Raw genomic sequence first — 18,022 nt, forward strand, 5'->3', positions numbered from 1 at the left:
CGAGACTGCTGTTCTCGTGTCGGGTTAACCCGAGTGTTGTCAAGAACTGGGATTCGAAAACGCCCTTGGAACCGGAAGTTAACGCAGCTCGAGCGTTTGCAGCCAATGGGCGCTAGTAATCAGTGGTGTGCGCGCGTGTATGACGTTTTTACTAACGAACCGGATATAGACCGCTTGCAGACGCGATCGATAATTGACGCGCGAAGGTGCACGACGCCATGTTATGGGACAAAATGTGCATGGATAGATATACGCCTGTCCCACAACATGGCGTCGCGCGCCTTCGCGCGTCGATTATCGAACGCATCTGCAAGCGGTCTATTGGCCCTTTCTGTTCAATGTGTATTTCAATAGGCGCGCGTGAGTTCGCGCGCGCAGCTGAAAATGTAACAAAGATTATGTGGCTCTTCGTGAAAACGCAAATCTCATTTGACCTACTCTTACGTAATCTCCGTGCAATGGGTTTTGTACGCGTTCAAAAGGTCAAATGTATGTGGCTCTTCGTGAAAACACAAAATTCATTTATCGAGATTTTGGCCCCTTGCAACATTAATGTAACTTGGAAATTAATGATGTTTTGCTTACAAAAACATGTCAAAATGGTTAAGTACATTGTTTTAAAGCAAAATATTGAAAAAAATCAAAATCGAAAAAAAAATGGAAATTTTTGACATATGTGGCTCTTCGTGAAAACGGTGACGAATTTTACGTATTCAGCCCATTTTTTTTTTATACACCCTGTATATAGATATATAAGTTTTCACCAAAAACTGGTTACGCACAGGCTAATCTTGTAAAGTATAAGTTCCACATTGGATATTAGACAGTCAGCTTCGTAGGCTTTTTATTTTTGGTATTAGATATTAGAAATTCACAAACGATTGTACAGCGAATGTGTCGGTGTGTGTATGTGTTTTTTTTTTCAATATTAGAGATGTATACAGCGAATGAATGGGCTTTATATTTGGAACTGCCTATCGGACATTCACTAACGTTCTTACAGCGAATGTATGGTTGTTTTTGGGTGTTTTTTTTTTTTAAATCTATACGAGTCCCCACATTTATTTTAAGTGGGAAACCGAGCTATAAATGCTGTAGAAACGTCGTCACCGTTTTGACGAAGCGACGAATCCCTCCAAACCGAAATTGTAGGAATTTGAGATTTTTGAATATTCTAACATTTTATAACATCCTCTACATCATCACCAAATTTTGAGACATAACTTAAATCGTTTGTTAATTGCGCTAATTACACAAAGTATGATGAAAGTGCAAAACACTAAGTTGTTTGTTTTGACGAAGTGACGAATATCTATTCGTCACTTTAATAGTCTCATTGATTTACACGTGTGCTATATTTAGATTGATGTGGCTTCCATGATTTGCGTTTTGACGAAGTGACGAATTTGCTTACGAAAATGTATAAATTTTTATATTCGCGCGCACTGTGTGACGAAGTAGATTTTCCGTTTTGACGAAGTGACGAATAACTTTAATAAATAATGTCTTACTAATTAAACATGATTTTATGGACAAAGGAAATTGATTGTGGCTATTTAGCAACTGGGCTATCGACTCAGTTATATAGTTTCCGATTTTGGGGAGAATTATACACGAAATACGATTTGAAAAATCGACCAACTTCAAACGCGATTTTCACAAAACTCAGTTTTGCAACTGTACGTCAAAACGGTGACGACGTATTCAAATATCGAATATTTCATAACGTTTACGTTACTTATTGTTTAATTTTCCTTGATAGAACTCTAATTGTCGGAAATTCAGGAATCCACTTCCATTGGCGGAGTGCAAGGTTGCATATGAACCGGTGTGCAGTGAAAATCAAGTCATATACAGGTCTCTCTGCAACTTCTGCTGGGCTTTGCAAAGGGGTCACATGGCGCCAGAAACTACGTATAAACACGGCGTGTGTTATGGCCAGTAAAGAAATCGTAATATTTTTGCAACGACTGATTATGTTATTATCATCTCCAATGTTGGCACAAAACCACACGATCAAGACATGTGCTGCATTTCTCTAGATGCACATCAAACAGTCGTTAAGATGAGTGTTTTTTTTTTTTTTTTTGGTCTCTTTAATAATCGATGTGATTTAAATGAAGGGAGATGGTACCTTATGAGGACTAATAAACGTTTGCACTCACAAACAATTGAACTTTAATGACAAGTAACCCTAAACCTAACCTTATCCTACATTTTCTTTGTAAATTTGGGTTTCCCATCAAGAGAAATCGATGACGCTTTGCCCACAAATAGGAGTTGAAACATTGGGGAGACAAAAACCTACCTTGGGAAAGATTCCCATACCTGGCCATCACTTACTTTTCCCTGCAGTGACCCATCTAATCAGCCATCAGAAAGTGATAATATGTTCTAAAAAGTCAAGTTTAGCATGGAAAATATTGAAGCATGTACTGAGAAAACACTTAGAAATGTTCAGACCAGTCTCATAGGGTTTGTGACAAGTGATGTCCAGGTGTGGAAATCTTTCTCTACTTTGTCTCTTTACTATATTTTGTTGATAACGTGTCTTCCGAATGGAAGCCTACATTCACGGGAATTATTATAATTGATCGGCCATTAAGCCTATTGGCCGCCACTACATTTAAATGAACTGTAAGCCAAACCACGAATAACAGTCCGGTCGGGCCTCAGATGACGCTTTTATTATAGAGTAAAACTAGTTTATCAATTTCTTTCCACCAAAACACGTTTACAAACTGAACTCAATTTTCATATATCAATACAATAACCGCCAATAAATTGATATTTAACTATATCATAATTAAACGCGATTGCATTCTTTAGTGGTTCGATGTCCAATTTGTAAGTAAATAGTGCAAATTAAAATGCCCTTTTTTAGAGGGGGGGGGGGGCTCGAATATGGTATCATGCGTTATTTGCAGTTAGAAGGAGGTAATTCGGGTTTTATAATGGTGCTTTTCAAACATGCAGACCGGACGAGGTTTAACATTAACGGAAACGTTCTATAACGGACGCTGTATCGCGTCTCTTTAATTTGTTACATTAAAGGGTCCATGAAGTGAAAAGATTTTAGGAACTTATTTTGTGCTACTTTCTAATCCTCTTAAGTGGATGAAAACTAATTGAATTCTGTTTTTGATTAATTTTACTGAAAAGTGCACTTCTTTAAACATTTCAATTAGTTCATGCTTTTCCGGACAACGGAGGGCGCAGTTGCTGTGATGTCATTTCAGTAAGACACTGTGGATATTTTATGTTTTCTATTGAAATTGTGAACCCAAACATTTGCTCATTGAAAACATTGCTGAGAAAAGTTTGCTCATTGGCTTACTGCTATGAACTGACACAACAACGAATCACCAAAGAAAAGAAAGTTTACGAAGCAGCGAAATATCGAACATTCTGGCAACTTTCTGTGCACAAACCAATTGCAAAGTATGACATCAAGCTTTTGCTTATGAATATGGAAATTGGCATTGGCATAAAAAGGCACCAAAATACCCTTGAAAAACGGCAGAACAAAAATTGAAAATAAGGTTATTGGGACATAAAGATGAATTTTCAAGAATTGCATTAATAAACCACATTTCATGGGCCCTTTAAACATGGAAATTATACGTATATAGGAATTTGTGCTGCTTAGATTTATCAGGGCCCAATTTCTTGGCGCTGCGCTTACGGCCACAAATTTTGTGCTAACCGCGCTAGCAGAAAAATTATGTGCTAAACCGTAAGCGCAGACTCCTTAGTTACGGGATATACGCATGCGCAGAAGAAACAAAATCCTTCTAACGCGTGAAATACGCTTACCGTAAGCACGGAATTTTCTGCTATAGTAAGCAGGGATTTTTCGGTAACGGTAAGCAGGGCCATGAAATTGGGCAGGTGTCCAAAATGACAGATTATCATGGCGATATAAAAAGTTTTTCATATTAGCAAAGATAGAACCTTAACGTTCTGGATGTCAGGAAGGCAAACTTTATTCCTTTCATTTTATCACCTTGTGTGCTTTAAGCCTTCACGTGTTCTGGTAACTCCAACAATTATATCTGTGTTAGCATTGATAATGTTTGAATCATGTACCACCCTTGGAGTGCATTTCTGTATATTCACAAATAAATCAGTAAATTAAATAAAGGTTAACGAATGATAACGACACACTCCTCCTGTAGATTCGCCATGTTTTTTTTGTTTTTGTTTTGTTTTTAAAGAAAGCTTCTATACGTGAGTGAATTCCCTATTTTTCAAAACAAATACAATAAACCTAAAGAAAGAAGCTTTTATTTTGTTGTCAAACTAACACAATAAAAGACATGAAAACGAATAAGACTCCTGCAAACTGTTTTTTTTTTTACCTAATATTTGTCTGATGTCTCTGATAACCCTACCAGGGGAAAACAGCAAACTTTCAGGTTCATTAAATGATGCAACTATTAGTCAAAAGGCCAAAAATTCGTTCGCCGAGCTAATGAATATGTGATATACATTCAAAATAGTCTACATTAGAGAGTTCTGAGAGCCATGGAATTGGGGGATGGAAGACATATGGCTCTGCACCTCTGGCCTAGATTTGGGGCATCCAATTCTGAACATTTGGAATGCATTGGGTCCGAAAGTAGCATTATTCCGCAATGTTTATAAAGGTATTCTTTTCATGGCTGCTTTAGGAGTTTGGGAAATATCATTCATTTTAGGGGTGTTCTTCTTTGGTTAAAAAAAATCCTAAAAGTCATTGGTCAACCCACCAAAAATTGAAAAAGAAAATGAAAGACGGCATGTTCAACATCTTTCTTTTTCTGTGCAGGCTGAACACCTGTGGAAGTTATGAAAATGTTTTTTTTTTTTTAAATGTGTGTAAGTATGGGCATTTATCATTGGTGTCTATGGGAATTTAATTACTAGGCTGCACCCTATATAAACCTTCAAAATAGACGCGGCCACGCTTGCTGCGACAGTAGTTTTTGAGTGGGTCGGACCTCGGGGGGGGGCACTAGCATTTCAAATTGATTTACGTTCAAAAAGCGACTGATTTGATTCAATCATAATTCATAATTCTCATTCAAAATGAGAATCACTTTAGAAGGCTAGTTATATTACTAAATCAGACGAAGCGTTCAGTAATAATATTCTACTTCAATTTTTTTCCGTATTTTATTGGTTTTTTTCCCTTCAATATCTTTATGAAGCATATTAACATTGCCTACAGTGTAGCCACAAACCTTTCGTTAGCTCAGAGCAGAATTTTATTATGCCCATGCAAAGAAAAAAAAACATAAAAACGTTTATTTTTGGATAAGCATAATTATTTTGTATAAACTCCAAGGACGGCTCTGAAGAACTTCATATTGTAGTCTATCGATATTAATTCTATTTTTTGAGTAGTCACACGTGCAGCACCATAAAATTCGCTTCAAAACTGAGATCATGTCTTCCATGGAGGCCAACATTAAAATTCGCTTCAAAAATGAGATCATGTCTTCCATAGAGGCCAACATTTGTCCACCATTATTTGCCTTGGTGCTCTCGATCATTTGCCTTGAAGCAATTTCCCATTCCTTGGTGCTCTTTGGTAAAAAAAAACTGAGGAGGTACGGCAATAGAGGGCGCTGTTGGAGCTACCGCAGAACATTTTTGGGGAAAAAAAGATTGACGCGCATGATTAAAATTGACGCGCGCGCTGACCAGAGACCGACTTATTTTTTTTTTTTGGCCTTAGAGACACACTCTTGGAAAAAATGGTCCGGTTAACTCATTCCTTATGAAGGGACTTGCGGTTTGGCCGAAGTCAATTTAGCGTGATCGGCTGACTGATAAGGTTTACGCACCAAACCCCGAGCCAACGAGGTTTTTGTATAGAAAGCTGCCGAACCACATTTTGCGAGAGTGTGTCCGTAATGGGGTTGAAGCCTGCCGGTAATGCTGAGCCTGCATACTGCCAAAGTTACCAATGGCATCCCTACATTTTCTTGTGCAAATAGGACCCATTTGTGGACCCTAATTTTTATCAAATCTGCTTTTAGATAATAGCCCAAAAGCTAGGGAGATGATCCTCGGCTATACTAGCACGATTCCACCGATTTTTAAACTAGACGGTCTCGTTTTTGTACAAAAAATTGTGGGGCACTTTTTATGCAAATTAACGACTCGCGTAGAAATTTTTGAAACCCTAATCAAAATTATTGCGCCCGCTGTCGGTTTTTAATATTGCGCCACTTCTGATATATCTTCTGTCTAGCGCTCCCCCCCCCCCCCCCCCCCAGCCCCCCCCACCCCCCCCCCCCCCCCCCCCCACCACCACCACCACCACCACCACCACATCGAAAAATAATAGTAATTAAATACTGTTAAAAAATTTGCTCGTTCATTTAGACATTCATGAAGCATATCCAGACTGATTGGATGTTTCCAAAGTGTCTTTCCCATTTGCAAAAGTTCTTTTTAAAAGCCCATGGGGGCATGCAAATTGTGATTTGGCCGGCGTATGCAAATTCGGGTCTTTTGATGGACAATCTTAAAGGGAATATACAACATTTGCAAACATCGAATAATAAAACTACCAAGTTTTTACGAAATACCTTACTAGGATGTCGGTAAATGACAGTCTAAAGCATCCTGTAAAATTATGGCACCTGGTGTGAAGTCATTTTCAAGAAAATGGCATTTTTGTATACATTTCCAACGGTGGTCGGCTGTCTACCGTTGGAAAAACCTAACTATTTTTCAACTACTGCTCCGACTTTACTCTTTTTCAGTCCAAATTTTGTTTGCTATTGGTTACATGTTCATGAACGGGTGCAGGCCAGCTAGACTGGTTCCCTTACCTTACAATTTCCGGCATCTATACACTGATCCATTTTATCTTTAGTGGAGTCAAGGAACCAGACTACTTAAACATTTTTGTTTTTCTTGGTTTTTCCAGCATTTTCGAACACAAAACTTCAAACATGTCTGTGTAACAATATTTGATATATTATACTAACCCCTCAAATAGTTCATTTCTGAAAATTACAGCTCACGCCAATGATGTACATTCCCTTTAAAAGGTAGAACCTAGAAGACTAGGAGATTTTTTTTATTTCCGTTTAAGAGTAAAGATTTCCCTTACAAAAACACCTAATTATTTTATATTCTCTGACGTGCCTTTATGTGCGCACCCCGCCCCCATCACCAATAAATAATAAAACGTCATTTCAGCTGGGTTTTGTTACTTGACCTTCCCCCGCCAACAACTAAAACAAAAATAGGCAAAATACTGACAACCTTCCAAGGATATCAAGACTATGTCTCACATCTTTCAAGTTTTATTTATTTTGTTAAATTCCTTAGTCTTATTGACATACAAATATTTAAACCAATTCATACAAACAAATACAAAAGATTCCAAATGAGGAAAAAAGTTGGGCAGAAGGCCAATAAATTTGAGAAATTAATAATCACTTTATAATATAATAGATGATTATTACATAAGCAACGACTACATGACTGTACACGGTGAAGCCAGGTTTTTGTATTTCGCCATTTTGTGAATAAGATTTTAAAAAGGGAAGATAAAACTTGGGAATGCCTCCCCCCCTCCAAAAGAAATTCCTAGATTATTTTGAAACATTTCAGGACTATGTTTTGTCTAATTAAGCTATTATGTGAAAAAAAATATTTGATGCGAGGCAAGTTCAACACTCGATATACATTGCGTTTATCCTTTTGTGAGGTTTGTTAATTATTAATGAGGAAGTGAAAAGACGTGCAAAACCACCAAGAAAAACAATTGTGCATACGAAGTAAAAAATAAAACGAGTAAAAAAAGTGCAATGAAATTAATCACAAAAGGACAAACACAAATGTAATTTGAGTGTCACTTGTACCTGTTGCAATGCATTTTGATGGATAGAAGTTCCAGAACAGTTTATTCTTTAAATTTTCCCAAAAATTTAACGTTCTTGTGTTGCTAATAAATATACAATGGAAAGAAAGTCACGTTTTAGTTAAACCGAAGTCTTGTTAAAATCGTTAAATTAAATAAAGTTTGTTTCATTTCTTCAGTTTTTAAACAATAAATTAATCCTTTTTGAAATCTTTCAAAACTCTTATGACTTAAATTGGTTTTCTTAAAAATGCACTTTCAATATCAAATAAAATTTATAGAGCAAAATTCTCCATTGTCAACTGAACAAAAAGCAGATAGAAAGCCTTAGGCGAGACCTCGGTTATAATTTACCGAGAAGATCCAATTGAATGCATTAAAGGTAAGGAGTATGAAATTATTAACTTATTGATGCAATAATTTTGGATGACCCAGGACAGATCAAAGGAACATCCCTTCTCCCAGACATGGCACTGCTAAAAAAGCCAGTGACAAATTATTACCCTTACAATAATTTTTCAGCAAGTTTCCATTATTGTCCATTGTTAACTGTCTGTTGCAGTATCCGGTAAATAATTTAATGAAATCAAAATTACTTTTCATTTTATTTTATTGTTGTTGCCTTAGTGTATAACATTAATGACGTTGCATTATGCAGTCTGATTTATCATTTCATATTGTGCAAGCTAGTTTTTTAACTCAAGTTTCCGATGAGGGCATCCTTGTCCAGTAGAGCAGCTTCGTCATTGTCCAGTCTCGTCCAAGCTTGGTGGTCCTCATGTCCTAAACATGACAAAATAAGCAAGCAAATTAAAAATATATATAAATATATTAGGAAATCAAGCACTGTGGATTTTGTAGGAGGGACAAACTACAATCAGAGGAATACGAATTATAATCCTCATACCCTGGTCTTTTTTCGTTTTCAAAGTAAACTCACCTCAAGAATCAGTAATGGCCAGGCCAGCAGGCGGTGTCAGTCCATCGTCGGTCCTCCCAGCTTACGATGGCTTGAGGCAGGCTCATCTTCATCTCAGTAAGACAATTCCATCATCAGTCAGTGGTCCTCATTTCTCTACAAGGATTCAAATGACGAAACAAAATTATCTGAAATAGTATTAAGAAATATGTGCAAGGAGAAAGAAAACTTCGATTTTTACCCCACAAAGCAACACAACGCTATACCAGCACTCGTTGTGGAAGAACACAGAGAAGCGCCAATCACCAATTTTGAGTTCTGTGACTAAGAGGAAGCCTACATGTAAACTAACTTCAAGAATCAGTAATGGGAAGCCCAGCAAGCGTGTCATCCGTTCATCTGTCGGTCCTCCTTCCTGCTTCCGGTTCCTCGAGTTTCCGTGTGATGAGGCTGTGGAGCCTTGGAGGGTTGATTTTCGTCCAGACAAAGCAGCCTAGCTCATCCAGTTGGTCTCAACTTTTAGATCATCAGTTTCTTTGATGAAAGCTGCAACTCTTTCCTAAGTGGACAGGGGTACGAAAACACTGGGCCTAGCCCATTTGTTACTAAAGTGAAACATTGTAAATGTAGCCAATAATTATGTCTAAGCCTACCTATAACCAGGTCATGGGTAGGACCCAATGGAAACCAAACGATTCTACCCATGTTTCCATTATTTCCTTTTTAAAACAGACACGATTACTTTGTCATAATGTGCCGACGCTGATAATGGCAGGTTGCTTTGGAAACTGCATATAACTCGTCACACGCGTTTAGTCAAATATTTCTGGTAGGTGTCGCAGTAAAGGTAAAAACAACACTGATTTCAGTTATTTTCGGCGTAAATTTCATCATTTTCTCAGCCACTTGTTGGAAGCGGAGAAGCATTTCTGTGAGGGTGAGAAGAAAATCCGCTCTTGATATGATTTTCACTGCAATGTTTTTACACACATTTGATTTTTTTCTTCAATTTTCGTCATATTCGTTGTCAAATATTTCAGGTATAGGTATCTCAGGAAAGTTAACAAGTAACAGTGATTTAAGCTATTATTTCTTCCAATTATAGCGGTAACTTTGGCGTAAGAATTCGTATTTTTGTCGTTTTTATGTTTTATAATAATGCAAAATAATATGCAGTCTGATTTTGGATCCAATATTCCGCAAATTGGAAAGTGTCTGATGAGGGCACCCTTGTCCAGATAGAGCAGCTTCGTAATTTTCCAGTCTCATCCAAGCTTGGCGGTCCTCATCTTCTAAAAAATGACAAAAATAGTAAACTAGCAAAATTTAGAATTAATATTTAAAGAGGAAACCAAGCATCGTAAGAGGTGACATAGTATTAAAGGAATAACAAATTTAAGTGTAGGCCTACATTTGCATGGTCTCATTTCAAGTAAACATACCTCAAGAATCGGTGATGGCCAACCAAGCAGGCAGAGTCAGTCAACCGTCGGTTCTCCCAGCTTATGGCAGCTCGAGGCAGGCTCATCCATCATAGGGCAATTCCCTCACCAGTCAGTGGTCCTCATGTCTGTAAAAAGATTCAAATGACGAAAGAAAATATCCGAATTATTATTAAGAAATATCTTAAAGGTAGAGCAACAGGAGGGGGGCAGAAATGTTCGAATTAACACCACAAAGCAGTGCCCCACTACCAGCACTCTTTATTTTGTAGAAGAACATAGAAGAGCGCCAGATCACCCATTTTGATTACTTGTTTCTGCTCATTCTTTAGGTACATGTTGCTTAAAACTAACCTCAAGAATTAGTAATAGGAAGCCCAGCAAGCAGGTCATCCGTTCATCTGTCGGTCCTCCTCCCTGCTTCCGGTTCCTCGGGTTTCTGTTTGATGAGGCTGTCGGAGCCCTGACGATGTCTTGAGGCAGGCTCATCCTCATATCAGTAAAGCAATTCCCTCATCAGTCAATGGTCCTCACTTTGCTGAAAGGATTCAAATAACGAAAGGAAACATTTGAATTATTGAGCTGTATTCGTGCCAGGGCTCGAAAGGGGAAAGAAAACATTGAATTAACCCCACAAAGCGAAGCCCTGCTACCAGAACTCGTTTGTGGACGAACATAATAACAGAGTCAGATCGCCCATTTAAATTAGTTCTGTGACTTGATTGTTCCTGTTAAGAGGAGGCCTACATGTAAACTAACCTATTAATCAGGAATGGGAAGCCCAGCAAGCAGGTCATCCGTTCATCTGTCGGTCCTCCTCCCTGCTTCCGGTTCCTCATGTTTCTGTTTGATGAGGCTGTTGGAGCCCTGACGATGTCTTGAGGCAGGCTCATCAATCCCAGTAGAGCAATTCCCTCATCAGTCAGTGGTCCTCATTTTTCTGAAAGGATTCAAATGACGAAAGAAAACATTTGATTTATTGAGCTGTAATCGTGCCAGGGCTAGAAAGGGGAAAGACAACATTGAATAACCCCAGAAAGCAAAGCCCCGCTACCAGAACTCGTTGTTTGTAGACGAACATAGAAGAGCGCCAGATTGCCCATTTTGATTTTAGTTCTTGATTGTTTCTGTTTAAGTAGGCTACATGTACACAAACCTGATAGTCGGTAATGGGAAGCCCAGCAAGCAGGTCATCCGTTCATCTGTTGGTCCTCCTCCCTGCTTCCAGTTCCTCGAGTTTCTGTGTGATAAGGCTGTTGGAGCCCTGACGATGTCTTGAGGCAGGCTCATCAATCTCAGTAAAGCAATTCCCTCATCAGTCAGTGGTCCTCATTTTTCTGAAATGATACGAAAGAAAACATTTGAATTATTAAGCTGTATTCATGCCAGGGCTAGAAAGGGGAAAGAAAACATTGAATTAACCCCACAAAGCAAAGCCCGCTACCAGAACTCGTGTGTGGAAGAACATTATAACAGAGTCAGATCGCCCATTTTGATGAGTTCTGTGACTTGATTGATCCTGCGAAGAGGAGGCCAACATGTAAACTAACCTCAAGAATCAGTAATGGGTAGCCCAGCAAGCAGGTCATCCGTTCATCTGTCGGTCCTCCTCCCTGCTTCCGGTTCCTGAGTTTCTGTGTGATGAGGCTGTTGGAGCCTTGGAGGGTTGATTTTCGTCCAGACAAAGCAGCCTAGCTCATCTATGCAGTCTCAACTTTTAGGTCATCAGTTTCTTTGATGAAAGCTGCAACTCTTTCCTTAGTGAACAGGGTTACGAAAACACTGGGCCTAGCCCATTTGTTACTGAAGTGAAACATTCCAAAGCATTATGTCTAAGCCTACCTGTAATAAGGCCACTTGTTACCAATTAGAAACTACACGATTCTACCCATGTTTCCACTATTTACTTTTAAAAACAGACATGATCTTTTTTGTCATAATGCACACGAACATGTGCCGACACCGATAACGGCAGGTTGCCAATAAGTTGTACCCTTTCACAATGTACCTTTTTTGGTGGGGGGCGGCAATTAGGTCTTTTTGAAGGCACTTTTCGACAATGCCAACAATTTTGATGTTTTTGAAATACCGCTGTATATAACTGAAATTCAGTCATTTTCTAAACAGATATTTTGTTCATTATGGTGTGATTTTTTTCTCGTAATTTCGTCAATTTCATTTTCTTTTGCTGCCGTCATTTTCCCACCGTTTGCCAATATTCGCTTTCCGACTTTTTGAGGCAATGTACCAATTGCACCAATTTGCATGTACATGTATTTACTTCTCTCGTTGCGGATGATTAATTTTTATGCCGTTATTTTCGTCATTTTGATTTGTTATTTCGATAACCCATTTTGTTTACTTTATGGCAAGAAAAATAATACTGATTTCGGGTATTTTTACTCTCACTAACGCCGTGATGTTTTCCTCGCGTTATTTTCATCATTTTCCTAGCGTGTAGGCCTACACGTAGAAAGCGGAGTGATTTTTTTTTCGGAAAAAAAAATTCGATTACGATGTGATTTTCGCTCCAATTTATTTTGGACCGATTTGTATTTTGTTTTCCGTTTTCGTCATACGCGTAGTCAAGTAAATATCCGGGTAGGTATTTTTTATTCCAATACTGCCTAACATTTTTAAGTTGATTTCGTATTTTCGTCAATTTGAGGTTTGCCTCTTCAAAACCGTAACATTTTTTGCCCGACGTATTGCAGTTCAGAAAAAATAACACTGATTTTAAGTATTATTCCTTTCAACTTCTGCTTCGATTTTGCTTAACGATTTGACATTTTCGTAGCCGCAACGATTAATTTGATTTAAAAATTTTTAATTTTGTCTATTGTCAGAGACAACAGACGGATACCATTAAAAAAAATCACACCACACAGAGAGTAATGCACACAAAGGGAAAAAAATCAAACATGCAACATGTACAATGCAACAAAATACAATCTACTTTCGAGTTTTTTCCCTCAAAAGTCATTCTCTCTGTAAGCATTTTTTTACTCACAGATAAGCTTAATAATGAACCGAGCTAAAAAGCTCTTCACAGATTAAAAATGTCTTTTATACAAATTTATGCAAAGTATAATTAACCAAAGTTATGACTTTTGATTTTACTACGATCATTAAAATATGGTCAACTGTCAACTGTGTCCTCACTGCTCACGGCAGACTAGCGAAGTATAGACAATGCGGCGCTTTTACAGACGCTGTTAATCCCCAGATTTTTTGACCTTTTTTGTGTTACTATAAGAGCGTATATGTCACCTTAACAGAGAGCTCATCGAGGAATAAGTGTTAATTATTAACCAACAGTTTTCTATGTATGGCTATTTAAGTAGTAACGTCCTTCCGTGTTTTTGTTCAATGGTTTAAGTTTTAATGTTCAAGTTCTTCTGAAGGAAGGGGCCTCTTGGAAATCGGCGCTACTAATATGCACCGAAGAGGGTGTCCCTTACAAGTGACACTGCACCAGGCATGGTCACTGTCAATTGCCGATGGCCTAGATATTATGAATCTTGTTTGCTCTTAAACATATTATACAATTATAAAGAAATTATATCGTCGTTGGTGGACAACGCACCAGGCATTGCCACTTTCTGTAGTTGTTTTACTAACTTTGTTTAATTATTGTTTTGAGTTGGGCAAAGTACCAGCCAATGTCCGTATAGCGGGCAGCATTCCAGCTAATCGATAAAACATCACAAAATGACTCTCAATCAATTACAAAATCGACTTAGAATTTGCGAGTGAAGTTTCTTAATAGCGAAAATAAAATAAAATACACCAGTACTTTCAAGTTTATAGTTTAGGGGGACAGTGTTACTCATTATATATATATATATATTTTTGTTTTTTAGAAAACCTCTTAACTCCCCATCGCACTGCCTGCAGGCTCCATGTGCGCATGCTCGCAGCGGGCTATGCTTGCTTCCTAATTTTCTTTAGCTTCGTTTTCCCTAACACTGTTCATTGCACTTTGCTAAAACAGTTCCCTAGATTTTATCACTTCGAAGTATGGTACACGAAATCGCGCGATTACGCAGGTACGCGGATATGCGGATATGCGGATACGTGGGTACGAAGACCAAGAGGAGATGAACACATTGTTCTTATTTAGGGCCTACTACTATACATATGACAATCACAACGTACGTACGTGATACATTTAATTTATCACATACGTACGTGATAATATAATGTTACGTACTAACGCAATATTAGTATTATTATTGCGTACATACCTGATAAATAAGTACATATTACGTACGTACATGTATTGCATATGTAAGTGATAATACGTGTATCCTTAAACGAGTATACGTTGTGTATACGTACTTAATAATTATCACGTGGGCCCTACGTACGTAATAATTATCACGTGGGCCCTACGTGATAATATTACCTACGTACGTGATAATATTCAAGTACGTGCGTGAGTTACGTACGTACGTGACAATAACACATACGTAATAGTATTATGAAAAAAAAAACTAAATAACTCCCATGTCCCTTCACGGTCTTCGTACCAAATCGTCTCCGGTCAAGCCAAAAAAAAACAAACCACGAGTTTGCCGAACATTACGTATGAATATGCCTTATTGTCGAACGGAAAAGCGATAGAACGCGGTGCGGAGGTTTCTAAACGCGTATGAGAATATTTCGCCGAATCTAAATGCCTATAACATTATCCTAACACTCCTACAGATCCAGCAGCTGCTTTGCTTTGCGGATGCTGCATAATGCACGCCTGCAGCGTCTGCACTCCTCCCAACTTAACATACAAAAAAACCTAATTAATTGTTTGCATCACTTGCACTAACGTTTTGCCCAGAATGTTGACTAGGTTTTATATTGTTTCAATTTATTTTTTAGTTTCTGAGACTGAGGTGGAAAGCGTCTTCTAACCTTCTCCAGAAAGGGAGTTACATAAGACCTGCAAGTCAATGTGACAATGAAGGAGACACTGTCACAGGTTTATCATTGAAAATACTGGTGTAAATTAGCGAGTTTACTAATTATTCAGGGACAACAATTTGAAGAAGAAAAAGCTTTCCACTGGAATGCTACCCTTCAACTGTTTCACGTGCGAACGCAATGTCACTGCACGTGTCTGACGAATTCTTTCGAAATTGTATTTTCTCCCCACGTGCGAACACAATGTCACTGCACGTGTCAAATTCCTATTGGCAATGCATTATTATTGAATAAAATAATAATTTTCGTTCAACCTTAATTCTGCTGTAATTTATCTTCTATGTAAACTTTTTTTAACATCCAATGAAATTTAAGGAGTTCTCTGTTTCAGGTGACAAAACTCTACTTTTACCAGAACTTACACACGTTATACACATGTACATTAATCAGAGACATGTAACGTACCTCTTTCTACTCTTGAAGACATTGCCCCTCTTGGTGTTGATCTTGTAGTAAATGGTAACGATGTCTTTGTTAATACAATATAAATTGGACACAATGCGCACGTTCAATTAGAATAAACAATTTCATACAGAGCCAAAATGATAATTTTGAACAGCGTAATGAGTTGCATGCAGTGAGCGTGAGGAGCACAACGACAGTAATGAAGGCTTAGCCCAGCACCGAAACAACAGCTTAAGATAAAGCCCGTGCACGCTAGGTCGCTGTACCATGGTGATCAGCGAGGCATGAATGTAACAATAGGGCTGGAGTCTGAGTGGAAATCTTCTAAACACGTTATTTGCATAATGTGCATTCAGCACAAGCCTGGGTTAGAAATGAGAATCGGATAGAATGATAATGACGTAATCCCGATGGGCGATTTCATTTTGGTCACGAGACTTACTTAGAGGGTACGTGGCACAGTTTTATACTGATCAACATGAGTTGAAAACAATTGCCTGTTTAAATAAATTTGTAAAGGACGAAAACAAAATGTACTGCACCCACTTTTGGGGGTTGAATTTTTGGACTGACCGGTTACAGTCGCATCACCGGGGCACTTGCTCAATAAAAGGCATCTTCCGTTGGTGTAGCAGCGTATCCAGCTGGGGTTTTTTTTTTTTGGGGGGGGGGGGGACACATCCGTGCTGAACTTGATGTCGACATGTTTTTTTCACCGGACACTTGGTCTCCGTAAAATCAAATGGGGGGGGGGGGGGCTGGGCTGGTACCCGGTTTTTAAAAAAATTGGAGCGCTCTTCGAAACCGGCCATTTTATTCTGGTTCTGTATCTGGTGGAATATACTGCATGCATAGTCTCATCAGTAGGGATGTAATATGCAGACGCCATGGTGACCGAGCAGATATTTACATGAAGTTGTAGCGTTTTCAAATTATCAATTCGTCTTAATTTTCAGTTAATTATCACACTTTAATTGTCAATGTTCCTTTTGAACTTTTTAATGATTAATTCTCTTGAATGCATTACTCATTGTTTTCCTTGTATACACATACACCCACACAGTGCCTATGCAATGTGTAGTCCCTATACTTTTATACAGAGCAAATGACCTTCACTGCCCACACACAAGTATTTGCTTCTTAGTACAACCAAGTTACATTTTTAAGGAACTGTATTACTCATTCCTAGTCATTTTTCTGAGACTTAAGGAAACCACGATATGACCATGGAGGAATAAGAACATTCCTCCATGATATGACTAAGTTTCCCCATTCTTAAGTATTTCTTATTCTCAAGACTTCCTGTTTCCACCAGTATGTAAGTGCTGCTCCACTAGCAGTAGGCCTATCTCATTCTGTTTCAATTCTGTTTCAATTCCAATTCTGTTCCATTTCTATTCTAGTCTATTTCAGTTCACCCAGTTCTCTTTGTCTCAGTTCACTGTAACCAGTTCAATCAATCAATGTGTATTAAAATATTGTTGTGGAATAAACAGTCACGGTAAACACAGTCCTCAACCAAATTGTGTATCGACCTATCCATTCCCCAACAAAGTGGGCCCCCTGATGATGTCATCTATGTTAAGAGACAGAAATTCTGACTTGAAAATTCCAATGCTTGGTGCTTGACGTATTTCCGGTTGAATTTATAATGTGCCCATTTTCAAGGCCCATTGTAGAGGTTTTAGGGCTCGGATTTTCATATTCCCCGCTCATATCAGAACTCTCAGGCTATACCATTTTGGGAAAACAAATTATCCGAAATTTTAGAGCCAGTTTTGTTTTTATCTCGAGGGGGCCGGCACATTTTATGCTCAAGGGGGGCACATTTATGTCCGCAGGAGGGGCACTTGGAAAAATCTAGGGGGTGGGGGTGGGGGTGGAGTGTTACCCCGGTTTCGCTGCACCTGGGCCCGAACTAGGGACAACTAAATCGTACTAAATAATTTATTTCACGACACTGTCGATGATCGCAATTTTTTTCTAGACATTGAAGATCTACAACATCTTTTTTTTCCGCGACATGAAATTCACGATATATGTATGGTGGTGTACGATAATGATCATCGGGAATGCAACGAAATAAACGGAGTTTTTTTCTAATAAAGGTATACGGTGTGTGGGTGGACTATGATTGACCTATCCAGTAAGCACCGCCCATGGTGTTCTGACCAATCACAGCCGTGACTTAATGTCCGACGTGCTCGCACAAAAGTCACGCGCGTATGATGCGCGCGGCAGGAAAATGCATTGTGGCATTGGATAGGAGCACATGTTAATTTGCCCAGTGCGCAGTGGGCGGGGTTTACTGGATCGGTCCATTAATCCGGTTCGTCATACACCATTAGGGACACACTCTTGGAAAAAAAGGACTGATTAACATGGTTGACTTATTCCTTATGATGGGAC

General features: G+C 38.6%; 1 long non-coding RNA gene across 4 annotated transcripts; it reads right to left on the bottom strand.

Annotated features, from left to right (window-relative positions):
* Positions 1–7,271: 7,271 nt before the first annotated feature.
* On the bottom strand, positions 7,272–15,980 carry LOC119729172. 4 transcript variants are annotated; one of them, XR_005271197.1, is made up of 5 exons: positions 10,583–10,659; positions 10,229–10,356; positions 9,139–10,078; positions 8,808–8,942; positions 7,272–8,650 (listed from the first exon to the last, which is right to left on the bottom strand). It is a non-coding gene; the product is annotated as an uncharacterized LOC119729172 (long non-coding RNA). The 4 variants fall into 4 exon arrangements; XR_005271199.1 differs by having other exon boundaries at positions 9,139–9,376; positions 10,583–10,642; XR_005271200.1 differs by lacking the exons at positions 10,229–10,356; positions 10,583–10,659 and adding an exon at positions 15,614–15,980 and having other exon boundaries at positions 9,139–9,376.
* Between the last annotated feature and the right edge of the window lie 2,042 nt (positions 15,981–18,022).

Source organism: Patiria miniata, unplaced genomic scaffold (genome assembly GCF_015706575.1).
Source record: "Patiria miniata isolate m_02_andy unplaced genomic scaffold, ASM1570657v1 HiC_scaffold_1, whole genome shotgun sequence".
In the NCBI taxonomy this organism is placed as follows: domain Eukaryota; kingdom Metazoa; phylum Echinodermata; class Asteroidea; order Valvatida; family Asterinidae; genus Patiria; species Patiria miniata.